General features: G+C 37.8%; 1 protein-coding gene across 2 annotated transcripts in view; it reads left to right on the forward strand.

Moving 5' to 3' along the window:
• Positions 1-14,482: 14,482 nt before the first annotated feature.
• Positions 14,483-18,497, forward strand: part of rap1b (RAP1B, member of RAS oncogene family) — a 42,819-nt gene continuing 38,804 nt past the window's right edge. Inside the window, exon 1 of one of the 2 annotated variants that reach the window (XM_046872579.1) lies at positions 14,483-14,602. The gene's annotated coding sequence lies outside the window, so the exon portion shown is untranslated. Of the gene's footprint in view, positions 14,607-18,497 lie in introns of both variants that reach the window. The other variant, XM_046872581.1, reaches the window with a different exon arrangement.

Here is an 18,497-nt window from a genome sequence, read left to right on the forward strand (position 1 = left end):
TAGGGAACATTACTATGTAAATGTTATTGTATGAGTTCTTAAATTCACCACAGGTCTGCTGGTGTATAAGCATTGTTTGTACTGTTTACACAAAACACTACACTTCAATACCACATCATATCCTCACACTGTACTTGGTTCTTCTTTTTATACAGAATACTTATATTAATTGTATTTTATCTTTTGTCTATTTCATATATGTAAATTGCTTTTAGTATACTTTTTACTCCCTGCACTGCTGCAATAACTGAATTTCACTATGGGATAAATCAAGCCTGAATCTATCTTTATAAAGGGAAGCTATGTTAATGTGAGCAAGAAAGTGGGTCAGGTTTGCTTTTAGATTTGCTTTTATTATGACAGACTAAGTTCAAGTAACACACTGTAACACAATGTGTGTGTACTGTGGGGTGTTCACCAATATTTGTGCAGTAGGTAATTAAACAACAGGGCTGTGACACCTGGTACATATACCATAAACTGACTATAGTGTACTACATGACAAATGGGCATTTCTAGTGCAATTACAGTGGTGTATAATTTAAGAAAAAAATCCAATTTTACATCCATTAAAAAAAAAAAGTAAATATATGTTAATGATCAGATGCTGCTTCTTCTTCTTCTTTCGGCTGCTCCCATTAGGGGTCGCCACAGCGGATCATCCGTCTCCAAACCACCCTGTCCTCTACATCTGCCTTTTTTCACACCAACTACCTGCATGTCTTCCTTCACCACATCCATGAACCTCCTCCTTGGCCTTCCTCTTTTCCTCCTACCTGGTGGCTCCATCCTCAGCATTCTTCTACCAATATAATTCATGTCCCTCCTCTGCATGTGTCCAAACCATCTCAATCTCGCCTTCCTAACCTTGTCACCAAAACATCCTACATGCGCTGTCCCTCTAATAAACTCATTTCTAATCTTGTCCATCCTTGTCACTCCCAACGAAAACCTTAACATCTTCAGCTCTGCTACCTCCAGCTCCGCCTCCTGTCTTCTACTCAATGCCACTGTCTCTAATCCATACAACATAGCAGGTCTCACCACAGTCCTTTAAACTTTCCCTTTCATTCTTGCAGATACCCTACTATCACAAATCACTCCTGTCACTCTTCTCCACTGTAGTTCAACCCTCACCCTGAACCAGTCTGTCGTTCCTACTGCACACTCTCACACTGTTTTCATACATGTCCTGCACCACCCTCACATACTTCTCTGACACACCTGACTTCCTCATACAATACCACAACTTCTCTCTCAGCACCCTGTCGTACGCTTTCTCTAAATCCACAAATACACAATGCAATTCCTTCTATCCTTCTCTATACTTCTCCATTAACATCCTCAAAGCTAATAAGGCATCTGTGGTGCTCTTCCTCGGCATGAAACCATACTGTTGCTCACAGATGTTCACCTCTTCTCTCAGCCTGGCTTCCACTACTCTTTCCCATAACTTCATGGTGTGACTGATCAACTTAATTCCCCTGTAGTTACTGCAGGTCTGCACATCTCCCTTATGCTTAAAGATCGGTACCAGCACACTCCTTCTCCATTCCTCAGGCATCCTTCCACCTTCCAGAATCTTGTTAAACAATCTGGTTAAAAACTCCACTGCTATCTCCCCTAAACATCTCCATGCTTCTACAGGTATGTCATCTGGTCCAACCGACTTTCCACTCTTCATACTCATAATCGCTGCTTTCACTTCCTCCTTACTAATCCTATCTACATCCTGCTTTACCAACTCCACATCATCCAACCTTCTCTCTCTCTGATTTTCCTCATTCATCAGCTGCTCAAAATACTCCCTCCACTTTCTCAACACACTCTCCTCACTAGTTAACACATTTCCATCTCCATCCTTTATTGCTCTAACTTGCAGCACATCCTTCCCAGCTCGGTCCCTCTGCCTGGCCAATCGGTATAAATCCTTTTCTCCTTCCTTAGTGTCCATCCTCTCATACAGCTCCTCATATGCCTTTTCCTTGGCTTTCGCCACATCCCTCTTTACCTGCTGCCGCATCTCCTTGTAGTCCTGCCTACTTTTCTCATCACTCTGTCTATCCCACTTCTGTTTTGCCAACCTCTTTCTCCTTATGCTCTCCTGCACTTCCTTATTCCACCAACATCTCCTTTTCTTGCTTTCTATTTCCAGATGTCATGCCATGTACTTTTCTAGCTGCCTCCCTCATCACTCCTGCAGTAGTTGCCCAATCATCCAGCACCTCTTCACCACCACCAAGCACCTGTCTGATCTCTTCCCTGAACCTCACACTACACTCTTCCTCCTTCAGTTTCCACTATCTTATTCTTCTTTCAGTCCTCACTCTCCTCCTTTTCTTCTTCGCCTCCAAAACCATCCTACAGACCACCATCCGATGCTGTCTAGCTACACTGTCCCCTGCCAACACCTTACTGTCTCCAATCTCCTTCAGGTTGCATCTCCTGCATAGCACATAGTCAACCTGTGTGCACCTTCCCCCACTCTTATACGTCACCCTATGATCCTCCTTCTTCTTAAAATAAGTGTTCACCACTGCCATTTCCATCCTTTAAGCAAAATCTACCACCATCTGCCCTTCCACATTCCTCTTCTTAAAACCATACCTACCCATCACCTCCTCATCACCTCTGTTCCCTTCACCTACATGCCCATTAAAGTCTGCCCCAATCACCAATCGTTCTTCCCTAGGTACACCCTCTACCACTTCATCTAATTCTTTCCTTCTCCTCCATCTCACAGCCAACTTGTGGAGCATAGGCACTGATGACATTTATCATCATCCCTTCAACTTCCACCTTCACGATCATCACCCTATCAGAAACTCTTACTGTACTCTTCCTTCAGAATCACCCCTACACCATTTCTCTTTCCATCCACACCATGATAAAACAGTTTAAACCCACCGCCAATGTTCCTGGCCTTACTCCCTTTCCACTTGGTCTCCTGAACACACAACATATCTACCTTTCTCCTCTCCATCATATCAGCTACCTCTCTCCCTTTACCAGTCATAGTACCAACATTTAAAGTACCAACCCGAACCTCCACTCTCCTACACTGCTCCTTTTCCTGCCATCTCTGTAGACGTCTTCCTCCTCTCCTTCTCCTACTTCGGCCAACAGTAGCCCAATTTCCACCGGTACCCTGTCGGTTAACGATACCTGTGGCGGTCGTTGTTAACCCGGCCTCGACCGATCCGGTATGAAATTCTCATTTGTGATCCGCATATTTGATTTGGCACATGTTTTACGCTGGATGCCCTTCCTAACGCAACCCTCCCCATTTACCCAGGCTTGGGACCGGCACTAAGAGTGCACTGGCTTGTGCCTCCCTAATGGCTGGGTTGATCAGATGCTGCTTATAGATCCTAAAACAAAAACACAATAGCTTTTTTCTTATTTGCCATAATCATTATGGAAAAATTAATTCTGGCTAGTCAGCATGGCAGGAAATGACAAATATGATGCAGTTGATGGTGGCTTGGTCTGTTGGAGATGATGTGGTGCTGATGGGAAGGTGAGAGAGAGGGAAAGCCTAAAGGATTAACACTTTGTTGCATTACTCTCTTTCAGGTAAAGATGAATTGAGAGCTGATTTCCTCTGGCATCTTTATCAGCAGGTAGGGTTAGTGAAGGAGACTGTAAAAAAGACTGAAAACAGACTAGCATATAAATAAAAATTAAGAATTTAAATACAAAATACATTATTATATATTTCTTAAGCAATATTGCATGAGCAAGACTAAGATTTTACTGAATATGTGATAGGGCTGTAGTTTGCTACAGCCTGATATTGCTTTTCTACTGCAGCTCTAGAAACAAGCAATTAATATTGAGTAAAACTGACATTTTAGACCTTATACAGTATGACAAAAGTTTTTGGGCATATAAATCAAAAGAAACTATTGTATAAATGATATATTCTTCCTTTAACACTAATATTATGGCAATGGAATGAACAAGTGTCTGTCCTCAACTTACTCCAATGATTTGTCTGTGCCTTTTTTTTAGTACTACTCGTTTGTCAGGTTGGGCATATAAATATTATTTTAATTTACTCTTCTTATATTTTTCACTTATAAACCCACTATTATGTTTCTATTAATGTTATGTGACAAATTTGAATTGTTGATGCCGTCAATTGAATAAGGCAGTCAATTCAACTCCAGTACCATTAGCAACTTTCAAAGAAATGGCAAAATGGAAATATATAAGAAACATTATTATAATTTTTGTTTTTCACAGATTATTGAAATAAAAATAAAGGTTTTATTTCTTTACTGATAACTTTATTTATTTACTGGCATTTTCTTATAAAATTGCAAAGAGTTAAAAATTATTGAAAATTTTATAATGAATGCAAATTCATTCCACTGAGGTACATACAACAAAAAGCTCCAACACCCTCTGAAAAATAGGGGGGAGGATCACTAATGACCCGAATTTCATGACTTTCGCTTATGCATTTTCTCAATCAAAAATGTTATAACATTATATAAAGAGACCTTTAGAAATACCTGACCCCTGAAGCCTAATCAATGACTTTCAGGTCATTTTAAAGGTCACATGCTGTTTTTAAAACCTTTAATATTGGTCTCTTGGTGAAGATGTATTTAACTTATTCAAAGGGCATTGTTTACCCTGATTATTAGGAGCAGGTAATTAAAGTGAAAATGCTTTTGGCGTGCATTGGTTATCTCCAGGCAACAAAAGCTTTGATATATTGGTGATGACCTCACTCAGAGACCTTGTTTTTTAACCCCTGCATAACTATGCTTTGGTAGGTATCCTACTCTGCTACATACATCTCTGAAAATATCTGTAGATGATAAACTGTTTGGAATAATACCAGATAATTTTAAGGGTTTTATTTATTATCTATTATCGTTGAGAAATATATATATTTTATATAAAACTATTAAGCAACCTTATATGAATATAGTGAAAGTAGTAAGAGAGAATTGAAGTTCAGGTTGATGTCTATCTATGCTGATCATTTTCAAGAACAAGGCTGGAAACATGGAAATCTGTCATATGAATGTATAAAGTCTATTTAATGAATGAGTGTATACTTGTGTGTGATTAGCAGTGCAATGTGTAGATGATGTGTGTTTCAGTGAAGGAAAGAAGACCCAAATGACTGAAAGAGAGTCGTGTGTGTCAGAAGTCATCAATAGCATAAGAGCATTTTGTAGTTCTGAATTATTTGGTTTAATAAAACTGTGTTGAAAAGGCGCAGAAAAAAAGATATAATGACTTCCCCTCCCACTCTCTCACTCTGCCTTTTTCTCTCTCTCTTTGCTCTTCAGGATCCTCTTTTTTTTTAACTGGGGTGTCACATTTATGTGCTTAATTATGATTATATTAATTTCTATAAATGCTCCAGTGCCAAAGAATGCATTAAACTGGAACCAGTACATCAGAAAATTTAATTATGCAGCAACAGCAATACAATATAGATACATATTCATGCAGGCTGGTTATAGTCTGGTTTTATTACTTTATTCCACAATACTATTGAATTTTTAATTCTGATTGGTCAAAAGGTGTGCATTCATTTTTTATTGCAGCAGCTGTGACAATTATTTAACATTAATGGAAGGAGTCTCCAGTACGGAAAGAGGCACTAGCTGTTTTTCTCACAAAATAAAATGTTAATTAATACATTTTTTAATGATTTAGGAGGAATAAAACACTCTTGGGCCTACAGTTATATGAAAATAATTAAGCTTGTGGCAGTGAACTGTAATGTAGAGGTATATCACAGCACTCCATTGAGAATTCTCTTCTAATATCTGCACGACTTGTCATGGCTTATTCCTTTCATATTGCAGATAAAAAAAAAAAAAGTTTTACTGAGTGACAAAACTGGTGGCGTAAAACTATATTTATTGTAAACATTTCTAATTGTCTTAAACTGTAATGCATTGCACTGTAGATACTAAAAACCATTGTTTATAAAATATATTTTTATACTGAGTTTTCCAATGTGATTGATATTCCCTTTAATAATTTGATGTATGATGCCACGTCTTTACTTTGTGTGCTGGATTTATCAACATATGGAATGGAAGATAATGTTCTATCATGCTCAACACTGACATGATCTGTAACCTTTCATTAGCTAAACAATACCTTACCCATCATTTCCACTCCCTTCATCTATACCACAGCTCTCTCTTTCACATGGTTTTTGATATGGTAATTTAGCAGGAAATGGTAATGTGGGCAGGACAATAGATCAGCTTTGCATTTATAATCACAGAATAAGTAAGAGCAGCATTGAGTAATTAGAAGACACACTGCTGTGTGTGTACTGGGGGTGATGTTTGTGCAGTAGGGGATTTACAGCAGGACTGGGTTAACATAGCCTAAAGGCATCTGTAAAGCATACTGTTCAATATTCTTAAAAACTGGATTTTGGAATGCTTGTTAATGTACTTAGTAATTCTTAAGATGATTTTTTGGTTAATGCTGCATTTTGTTATTTCTGTAAGAACGTGTAAGCAGCTGTTGTTGTGCTGATGTAACAAGTGGACATTGTTAGCACAGTTACGTCATCTCAATATTTGTGTGGTTCCGGGCAGGTTTCACTGATGGTTTGTACAAACTAAAGAGTAGGACTTCTTTTCTCACTCATCATTTTCTAACTACAATCTTTATATTTACAACTAACTGGATTAGATTTATTACTAATATAACGTTATATTAGTAATAAATGCAACATAGAAGTTGCAAAAAGGCCCAAACATTGGACTTAAAGATCCAAAAGACAATGCAGTTGTAAAACAAACTTCGGACAAAGACATGGCTTGGAGTGTTATAGACTATTATTGACTATTTGAGATTTTGAGTATGTTGTGGAAAATAATGTGGGGAAAGTGTTATTAGACCAGCTTGTCAATTAAACATATTTTAAACTAAGACAGTCAACTTTCATTACAAAAACATTACATTTCATTACATAAATATTCAAATGAATGTGATTTTGGGTGGATCTCTTCTTTAACTCTCCATATAGGTAGATAAATACAACTTTATTGTTATTGCATAGTACAGGTACACAGCAACGAAATGCAGTTTAACATCTACCAGAAGTGCAAATATAGCTGTAATAGTGAAATAGTGAAAAATAGTGTATTTTCTCTTTACAGACTGAAGTATTTACAGTCATTGCTTTTGTCACCTTTGCCAGACCTGTTGTGCTGCTTGAGGACAGTGTTTCTATCAACTCATATAATGCTGGCTCAGGATTGAGACTCAAGAAATGGAGAGACACCTTTGCTGTTGGTAGTGGTGCTGAAAGCATATGGATTTGCCCTTTGGCTTTCAAAGTCTTTCAATGAAAAATTTACCCTCTGGTGCATTATTCCATTGCTGTGGCCCGCTAGCAGATATAAGACAAGTCAGTAGAGATTTTAGCATGACCTTTGTTTTTATATGAGTTGTCCCTTTTTCAAACAGCTCTTTTGTGCACTCTTTAATGTGTTATTTATTCATATTCAGACCTGGATTTCATTTTTAAATGAAAGAAAGTAAGAAATGGAAGCGTGCTCAGAGCGTGTTTTTGCTGGTGATTGTGTGTAGAAAATGTTTAGATACTGTATCTGTCTCTGTGTACATTCACTTTTAGTTGTAGACTTAAAATATGACACTATATATGTTCAACTAAATTATACTTTTTATACTAATTCACTTTTGTAAAATTAGCGATGGAATCGTTGTGATCCTGTCACACATGATCCTGTCTTACTCATGCTCATGGCTCTAATAAAATCATTCTGTTCTCATCTGTGTTGCTTTGTCTTTCAAATACAAACGAACATTAACTCATTTCTTTTACTTCAGTAAATGATCTGGATATAGATTCAGAGTAAATTGAATTGGTAAATACATATCTTCCTTGAATGGTCTCTCTAATCTTGGTAACACTGAGGACATACGTCTTCAAAGGTGCTAGTACAGGGCACCATGCATACACATTCACGTGCCCATTCATACACTCATTCACACCTAGTGATATCAAGTATGTTTTTATGTGGTGTTAAGATTACAAAAAGTGAACCAGAAGGAAACCCACATACATATAGTTAAAACATACAAAACTCCATACATACGAATCACAGTGCTTTGTTATTCCTGCTTGTGTGAGTGTGTGTGTTGGGGTACTTTGGCAATGTGGTAAGAAGAGCACTGACTCCCTGGGATTACTCCACACACTGTGCTCTGGAAGACAGAAACAACAATTGCAACTCCTGGTAGGAGTGTAATTACTATATGCTTTTGTCTGCCTATTAAAAGAACAACAATAATAGCCTTGTTCTTTCAGGTGTCTTCCTTTTTACTTCTGTCTTTACTTCTGTTTTAACAATTTTTTGAAAAGCGTTTTCCGATCTACAGGTAAGTGTACATTTATTGTTACTAGGCCGCCCTGTCATGTATGAACATGTTGAAATGTGTGTAGAAATGTGTGTGTAGAAACCATGAATACACCTCCTAGACAAACAGCTTATGTGTCATCTTGTGTTTTTGCTGTTGCTTGGCAAAGTGGGCCCTGTGCTATGTCTTCATAAAAAAAAAAAATAAATAAATAAATAAAAATTAAACAATCTAAGACCCTGAATACTCGAGCTTGCTGTTTACTGAATTATCGGTGTTAAAAATAGTTTTTATTATATATATAATAGTTTGTTAAATATAATTTTTTTGCTTTGTTCTATTTTTACAGGGGGAAACTCAAAGTGTCTTGAGGATTGTGCACAAGCAAAACAAAAAACATGACAACCTCTAACATGTTTTTTTATGAAATACTGCACAGTCATAATCATACCCTATGAAATGATATAATCTTTGTTTATTTAGTTGCAGATACTCGACTCCAGACGCATGTGGAAGATGATTTTACAATGAGCGCTTGTCATCACAACTGCGCATTTAGGTCACTAGGAGTAGCTAATTAACCCAAGTGGTCATTGCAAGGTAGATATATATATATATATATATATATATATATATATATATATGTATATGTATATATATATATATATATATATATATATATATATATATATATATATATATATATATATATATACATATATATATACATACATACATACATACACACATACATACAAACAAACATACATACATACATACATACACACTGTGTGCACAATTATTAGTTGTATTTTTGAGGATTCATTTTGTTATTGTACAAATACACTGCTCTTGGTCAATCCGAAATATTAACAAACCCTCAAACCCGAACATTTAAGTAGTAAAAGTGAGGTTTTGGCTTTCTTAAGAGAATATCTACATGTACACCATTATTAGACAACTTTTAGTGTGCAGAATTATTATGCAACTAAATGAAAAACAAAGATTTTCCCATCTCACTTGTTTATTTTCACCTGTTAAAGTGAGAATAATAAACAAACTCAAAATTTAACAAATGTAACAAATTTGAACATTTCTGAAATTTTAAAAAGAAAACCTCAGTGACCAATATAGCCACCCTTCTTTTCGATAACAGATAACACAAGTCATCCATTCACGGAGTCAGTCAGTTTCTTGATCTGGTCAGAATCAACTTTTTGTACAGCCGCACAGTTCAGAGAGGTGTACTGTTTACCTTCACTGTACATTTCCTGCTTAAGAAGGGCCCAAAAGTTCTCAATAGGGTTTAAGTCAGGTGAAGAAGGGGGCCATGTCATTAGTTTTTCATCGTTAAGGCCTTTACTGGCCAGCCACACAATGGAGTACTTTGATGCATGTGATGGAGCGTTGTCTTGCATAAAAATCAGTCTTCTTGAAAGATGCAGACTTTTTCCTGTACCACTGCTTGAAGAAAGTGTCTTCTAATAATTGGCGGTAGGTCTGAGAGTTGATTTTGAGTCCATTTTCAATTCTCAAATTAATTTGCATCATTTCTTCTCGTCTTTCTTGCAACCCTGTTGAATATTTGCTACAAAACGTTTGATGGTTTTGTGATCACGCCCTAATATCTTAGATATTTCAAGAGTGCTGCATCCCTGTTAAAAAGACTTTAAAATTTTTTTTACTTTTCAGATATATATAAATATATAAAAAAAAATATATATATATATATATATATATATATATATATATATATATATATATATATATATATATTTGTGGAGGGAATATACAATAAAGTAGTATAGTAGTATAGTATAGTACTTAGTATAGTATATATTTATATATACTGTGTGTGTGTGTGTGTGTGTGTGTGTGTGTGTGTGTGTGTGTGTGTGCTTGCATGTGTAAAAGTGAGAACACTTCCAGAGCAGACTCAGATCCTCCCATTAACCCAAATTATTTCTTGACTCATATAAAAAATGCTTCATTCTATTTCTGTTGTGCAATGGTTAAAGACATTGAACAAACAAAAGAAAATTCTCAAGTTACAACACACTTACTGTACCTGACACACATTTGTTGGGGTATTTCTATATTCTGCCTAATAATGAGTTGGATCTCTTAATAAGTCATTCTCACGTTTCACTGGCTCCTCAGATCAGCAGTAAGTCTCATTTCTTTTTTTTGCTTTTTTTGTTGACCCTGTCTAATCGTATGTGGGGAAACAATTGCTGGTGCGCAATCGTCATGAAGAAACTGTGAAACCACACCCAGGCAGGAAAGCACAGCTAAGAATAGCCAGTGACTTTCCAACTGTCCTCACACTCATAAGTTCCTGTAGGTTTTTTCTGACCAGAAGACATATTGTAGCTTTCCTGGATTGGGGCAAAGAATATGTCACAGGCCTCAGGCAGCATGACAGTGATCACTACAGTGCAGTTTCTGATGAAGGTCTATAGATAAATGATAATAGACTTTACGTGTATATGCAATGCTGTATCTATGATATATATATATATATATATATATATATATATATATATATATATATATATATATATATATATGCAGAGTTAAAAAAAAAAATTAAAAAAGATTTTTTTTGATCAACAAAATGTATCCAATACACACATTTCTTTTCACAGTTCTATTCTGCATGTCAGTGGAGTATTAAACCTTTTAAGTCCCCTCACCCCTCCTGAGCCTGGGGCAGCTTTCCTGGTTGTAAGTGGGGCTGGCTGTACCTAGCGTTTCTATGTGGAAAACTCTTGTCAATATAACTTGTCAATACACTCTGTTAACTTTGCTGTCATGGATAAGCGATAATATGGCAATGAACAGAGCTGCCTTTGTGCAAAGTAATATATACAAATTCCAGAAGGTCTAAAATTAGTTAAAACAGCATTTTAAATTTTTCATCATTTTGTGATTGTGTGATAGAGATTCACACGTTTTTTGAGTTTCATAATAAACTTCAGCTGGCAATTAAATAGCACCATGCCACGGTCTGTAACCCAGCAACTTAATCTTTTACTGGTGCAGCAGCAGAAAAACGCATTGGTGTAACTTACACCAATACTCCCATACATCAGTGTGTGTGTGTGTGTGTGTGTGTGTGTGTGTGTGTGTGTGTGTGTGTGTGTGTGTGTGCACAGCTGAGAGCCACATGATCGCTGAGAGCTGTGAGTGATGGTGGCCTACAGTAGGGAGCAGATTCACATTCCTGATGCTAGAGAGCATATTTGCAATTCCAAGGACAGCTCTAACCCTGTGAAAGTAATTATTAATCAGATGATCATTCAAACAGTACAGCACAGCAAACGCACAGCAAAACAAATGGCCTTCTAGAGATTGTTTTGTATGTTTGTTTTTTTAGTTGCTGTAAGTTATATTCACATGTATAACCCAGATAATGAAGATTTTAGTAATTAGATTAGACTAACAGCTGGATTAAGTATGTTTGGACTTATTGAGGCATTGAAATGGTGCAGTGCCCTAGATGGGGTTGATAAAAAGGTTGTATAGTATTGCATGCACTGTTTCCTAAACATGATCTCATTATCCACTGTTTCTGTAGAATTCTGGCACAATGAGTCTCGCATATAAAATATTACAAATCCTGTCGATTAAAATGTAACAGAAGGCTAGTTGCACCCGTTAAAATCATTTAACATTATGAATTATGTTTATTTTTGGATTAACATTTACTGATATCTCTAACAACTGCACTCATTTTCATTAGTTTACATAAATGGGATTTCCTTCTTCCTTTTTTTGTTTAGGGACATGTTAATTTTTCTGTAACACTGAACATGTGGTAGATTGACAGGTGGTTAAAAGAAACCCGAAAGTATTTGTTTAAACCTTATATAGGCTACTTTAAAATTGTTACATGTACAATCAGACTTAATAAATAAGACAACATATATGAAATAACCGTGTTACATGGTGGTTTTAAAGTTTAATATTTTTAATTCCAGTAATGTGGAATGTGTGCTGAATGTGTATGTTTAATACTTTATTACTATTAATCATTGAAATGTGATCAGATGTGATCAGAATTCTTTGTTTTGTGTTTTCAGCATCTAAGTGACATTTGTGTAGCATAAATCCATGAAATAAATAAAGCTGGTACGCTATGTACACTGCAGTTATTATAGCAATGTTTTATTAAATATATTTTTCAATTTTGTCATTAAAGATAAAAAATATTATTCTTTCATAATATTATTACTGTTATTATGAGTCTGAGATCCTTGTGAGTGAAGTTGTGCATATTCTCCTCATGTCCTTGTCTTGTTTCCTCTGGGTTCTCTGGTTTCCTCTTATCTCCTCTCACTCCCATTTTCACACCCAGTGACACAGTAATAGGTTGTTACTGAAAACAAAAATGAATTAAATAATAAAGAAAAAGGGGAAGGAGAGGAAAAAGAAGAAGAATAATGTGCTAATTCTCTTTTTTTTGCTCAAGCAAACTGAATGTAATTAATTTAAACACTACTTACGTGAATAGTTGGCTTTTTATAACGTGAAGTTAAGGTTTTGACAGTGTTTAGTACAACAGAAGCCCAACCACCAGGAGCATTTGGTGCCGGGCCACACAGAAAACTTTTTAACATTTATTTTATTTCTATTTTATTGACTTTCATGGTCTGCAGGGCGTTCTCTTTTTCAAAATGACCACTTCCGCCTAGGCCAAATTTCCCTACTTGTTTCAGTTGCATTTTATTTTTTTTCTCTTATGCATCGATAAAATAATCTGGCACCTGAGTTACAATTTTCTTGTTATATGTAATAATTAAATTCATTAATAAATAATATACTAGTCATATGATATGCACGTTACTGTGTTTTGTTATGAGCGTAACCCCTCACCCCCTCAACCCTATGGAAAAATCAGTGATGGGTGGTCAGGGCAGGCAAAGCCTTCTCTGCTGGCCTAAACACTATCAGAAGCACAGACCTACATTTACAACCTAAATTCTAATATATGTTTCATGAAATTTTATTAATTTATTCCCAAAAGTTTATTCTCTCTATTTCGTAGCGTTTCTCTTGGCTGCACTGCTTCCAGTACGTGTATGTGGATGTTCCAATCAGATTTCAGCTTCTATGTGCTGCTATGTCAATCTAATCTGCCCAGGGCCTTCAAAGTCAGTACTGCTGGCTCTTTTATCATAGAGAATATTATCAATAGGACTGTTTTTTTAACCAATCAGATTTGAAATTGCCTCAAAAGATGAGGCGTCAGAATAGCGTCAGCATTTTTCCGTCCTCTGATTGGTTGGTCAGAGGGAAATTTGTACAGCCAAGTTCGACTGGCGAAACATGTCTGTAGCACTCTGCACACATTAATACATCTGAGAAAGACTTGTTTATGCTTACAGGGAAGAGAAATTGATTTGGTTTCGGACATTCTTAAAAATAAGAAAAGCTAGACATCGTGAGAAGGTCGGCCAACCCCGAAACTAGCTAGCTTGTCTCAGCCCCGGAAAAAGTTTGTTCCCCACTTCCAGACCAGTGAATACGAGCGGTACCACTGGATTACAGCCTCTGAGGAGCGGTGCAAATTATGAGTCTGTATCTCTGTTGAGTAGATTGTATTTTATTACAATTTTTATATTTTTGTCATGTTATTACACAAATATTGATTCTGAACTGCTCCAGATGATGTAGGTGGCACAGTTGTGGTGGTAGTGTAGAGGTTTGGAGTCTTAACTGGGTTTCTTGCTTTAGTAAAATGGTTTCATCCTCCATATGTGAAATGCCTCTCTCTCTGTAATGCCACTCGTTGCTATATTGCGTTTTTGTATAGTATTTATGGATTCTATAATTGTGTCATAATAGTGGTGGTATTAAGAGGTGGCCCGCCACTGGGAAAAATGGCCTTGGTTGAAACTGGTCCGTGTGGCAAAAAAAGGTCGGCAGTCAAATTGTTTTTTTATATCATAATAATATAAAATATGCTTAACTAATATATAATGTAATATAGAATTATTATAATAGTACACAGTGTAGTTAAACCGTTTAGTGGGCTTTTGTATCGAGGTACAATTTCCCGCCACGCATCCAATGGCGTACCCGGGTGGGGGAAGGGGCGGGGCTTAGAGATGGTGCGTGACGTCACGTCAGACTCCAACCCGTCAGACGCGAGAGAGAGACTGGCCGACCGACTGACTGAGAGAGAGAGAGAGGGAGAACGGATTGGAGCTGATCTGTGAGTACGGGATTCTTCGGTTTTTCTTTAATGTGTCACGTTGTATTTTGTCGAGCGGCTTTGTTGTGTAACGGACAGAGACGCGGATATGAACCGAGCGGACCTGGGGGTGTTTTTATTTTATTAATTAATTGATTTAATCGCGAGCGTTCGTGCGAGGCGCGCGTGCTTGCGAGCTTTTTTTTTTTCCCTTCCTCACAGCGCGAGACCGGCTCGCGAACGCGCGGTTTGCGGAAGAGCAGGTCAAACGGCGAGAACATGGCGGAGCTCGAGTGAAACAATTCCACTCGTTAGACGCCGCTGTGTGTGTGTGTGTGTGTGTGTGTGTGTGTGTGTGTGTGTGTCACAGTGTGTAGCGCTCCGCGGCTCCCGGCCCGGCGTTTTATTTAATATTTTGATATATTCGTGTCGGAGCGGTCGGGATATTTTTTTAACCCACCCAGCCGTACAGAGAACCGGGGCTTTTACATTTGTTCTCGCGTTGCCTTTGTGGAAGTTCCAGCGGAAATGGAAAAGTTGTACGAATGAGGTGCTGTTGAGGGAAAATTGGGCGTGTGACGGCTCGCAACGTTTAAATGTGAGCAAGCGAAATAATAATAATAATAATAATAATAATAAATGACCCCGGGATAAACGACTTGTAGATTCACCGTGTAAACCGTTTCACCACCGTGTTGGCGTAGAAAGCAGTTGGTTTTCACGCTTTTCTCTAACGCAGCGTCCTGCCCTGAGTGTGTCTGATTAGCGGCCCCACCTAGTTCAGCTCTCAGCCCAAGTCCGGCTTATTACACAGAGAAAAGAGAAACGGCACTACTGTATTTTTGCTCGTCTGAACGGTGATGCCGTTAAATATAATATAAAACAATGCGTTTTTGTTGTTGTTTTGGTTCAGTGCTTTCTAAGAAGTCTTCAGATAAACCCTGGTGTAGTGAATCTGATGTTGCAGTCTTTCTTAGGACTGTTGAAAGACAGCTCAGTTCCTCTACATGGCTACTTGACACATTAGAAATAAAAGGTTCTTCAACTGCTCGGCTCTCCTTATCATGTGGACCTTTCAATATGTATGGTTTAGGCTTCACACGTGAATCATTATCTTCTCAAGCTTTAAACGTACACAGTATAACACCTTTCTGGTTGAAGGTGCACACAAGGAACAGCACAGTGCAGTTTATCTTCTGAAAGTATTAGAAGTAATAAGTGTTGAAGGTGGTCAGCAGGATACCCTTGCTTTTGATTTATTTTTAATGCCATCCTGCTTTATGGTGGCATGCTGTGAGTCTGGCAGGGTTTAACTGCATGCTTTAGATGCTTCAAGTCTCCTTTATTTGAGCGCTTAGCTTAAAGCATGCGAATACAGACAGATAATCAACAATACAATGCCCATTACTTCCTTTGGTCGTTGTGGAGCACGGTTTTCTATTTCAAACTCAGCAAGTGTGTAATATTATGCCATATTCAGTGTTCAAGGCAGCTGGTTTCACCCCAAACCCTTCCATTTCCTGAACGTCGCTTGTAGCTGACGCAGACTCGCCCTTTTTGCGCCGTCACTTTTGATACTGTGATGTGTGTCTGCACCGTAGCATCCTGTTCAATACGTTCAATTCATTTGCACACACGTCTCAGTGGCATCCTGATAACTGATCGTTTAGTCTTGGGGTCGGTGGGATGGCCTCGCCCTACCGTAGTTCAACCACAGTACTGTCCCGCTTGGAGCGAGAGGAAGGAAATCCCTGTGATAGTAGGCCCTCTTGGGCACAGAGGAATGCCGCTTTAGAGGCTCCTTTGGAAAAACAAACTGAAGAGCCGCTGACTTTCTTTTGGACAGGGACGCTTGAATTATTTTATTTTCTCAAAAGTGGGATCCTGTGTCAGAGTTCAAAAGCTATTTTCTTTAGTTACGCTTGTCGATTTTGTCATTGGTTTAGGAACAAGGTATGTGGAATGAAGTGAATATTCTGTAGTTTTTAGCAATGAGGAAAATGTCTTGTTTTCTATACCCAGTGTATGCGTGTGGTATTTTTTCAAAATCTAGACTGTTACTAGACGGTGATACTGGGGGAAGAAACTTAAGGATTGAATGAACATTCTATCTGTGGATTTTACAAATAGGATACTGAACATTTTTAGATATTTCGTTACATTCACAACATTCACTCTGAGATGCTTGAGTTCTTTTTTTTTTTTTTTTTTAAGGAAAACCCAAGGAGTAAAAAGAAAAAAACAAAGACGACACTCTTGGGAGGAAAAGTGGGAAAGAGGTGATGGTGGTGGTGGTGGGGGTTTGCTCACTTCCTCTTCAGGCCAAAGGGCCTTTTGAAACCTGGTTGCCTTGTCATTCTTTCCTTCCTTTATTTGGTCACATTGGTTCACTAAAGGGAACCAAGCATGGTTGAAGGCACCAAGGGATGGCTGATCTGTGATCCACAGTTAGGCATTCATTCAGTAGCTTACATGTTGGCTTGTCTGTCAACTCAGCAGCACCATGTCTGTAGTTTGTATCTTTTATACGCAAAAACACAAACGACGCCAAATAACTCGACAGTTCACTTCCATCATTGATTTCACTAAGGCGTGGACGAGTGTCTATGCAGCGTTTCTTTTCCCCCCAGAGTTACAGACTGCAGACTTTCCAGTGCAATGGTTAAATGACTCTTACATTTCTAAGCCATAAGACTTATTCTGTAAATACAAAGACCACAGCACATGATCGTAATGAGGAGTGTGTTTGAGCATTTTATTTTTTCAAATTTGTGGCGTCAGAAGTTTAATCTTCTGAATTAGTCAATTACCAATTTAGATTTCAAAATGATAGTTTGTTTTGTGGCTTAGTCTTTAGAAAGAGGCATAAACGTATAAATACGTGTTTTTTTTCCTTGTAGGAAGTGGATTTGTGTTAACGTTGGCCATCCAGAAGCCAATTCAGTTTATAAATTCTGGCTCATTCTTATAACAAAATCTCTCTAACTCATTGTTGAGTTTGTTTGTGAGAGATCTTGCTAAATGTCACTTATTTGTGGAAGTTGGAGACATGACATGGGTTTAGAAGTACTGGTGCGTGACACCAGGTAACTATAACTCTTAAAGTATGGCTTTAATTCTTGTTTCGATTACTAATAAAGCAAGCTGTTTTGCCCAATAGATAGAGATGAATCATGGATTATATGCCTTCTCCATGGAGGTTATGCAAGTTGAAACTAATTTCTGTGATCCATCTATAGCACGAGCTCCAATGCCCTGCCATTTGACACGGAGCGTAATCACTTTGTATTGATCCAATTTCCTGCCGCCTATTTTCCTGCCTATTTTTGTACTCTGAATCCCAGCCAGCGGGTTTGTCACCAGGCTTTTCACAGCCCCCAGAGCTGGACACCACGCCATTGTCTCAGCCTAATAGAGACGCTTCTTTTACCTGGGAAATGTTGTGTAGCTGTGCGCCGATTGTGTTAGGGTTTGGTCACTTTAAACAAGTTATGTAATAGTTTTGGACTTCACCAACCTGTAGGCGAGCAGAATCAGGTCTGCTGTGGGTGGTGAGTGGGCGAAGTTCTGTCACCATTACCGTGCCCTCATTATATATCTGTTATGTCCTTTATTTTTACTTCAGATTGTACCTGTTATCGGAAACAAAAACATGCAGAAGGGAATTGGTTTCTGTTTACAGCACACTAATTAGTTGCACTTACAGTAGGATTAATGCTGTTTAGTAATGTAAAAAAAAAAGACCAAGCACTCTCTGTTCATTGATTCTGCCAGATGATGTCTGTGGGAATTCTAAACGATTTGCACGTGTGCTCCATACCTCCTTTTAATACAAACCAATTGTTTTGATCTTTATTATAAGTCTTTATGTGGGGCTCGTGGTCTTACAATGTTCCTTTGCTCGTCTAAGCGACGT

Source organism: Silurus meridionalis, chromosome 18 (assembly GCF_014805685.1).
Source record: "Silurus meridionalis isolate SWU-2019-XX chromosome 18, ASM1480568v1, whole genome shotgun sequence".
Taxonomy (NCBI): Eukaryota; Metazoa; Chordata; class Actinopteri; order Siluriformes; family Siluridae; genus Silurus; species Silurus meridionalis.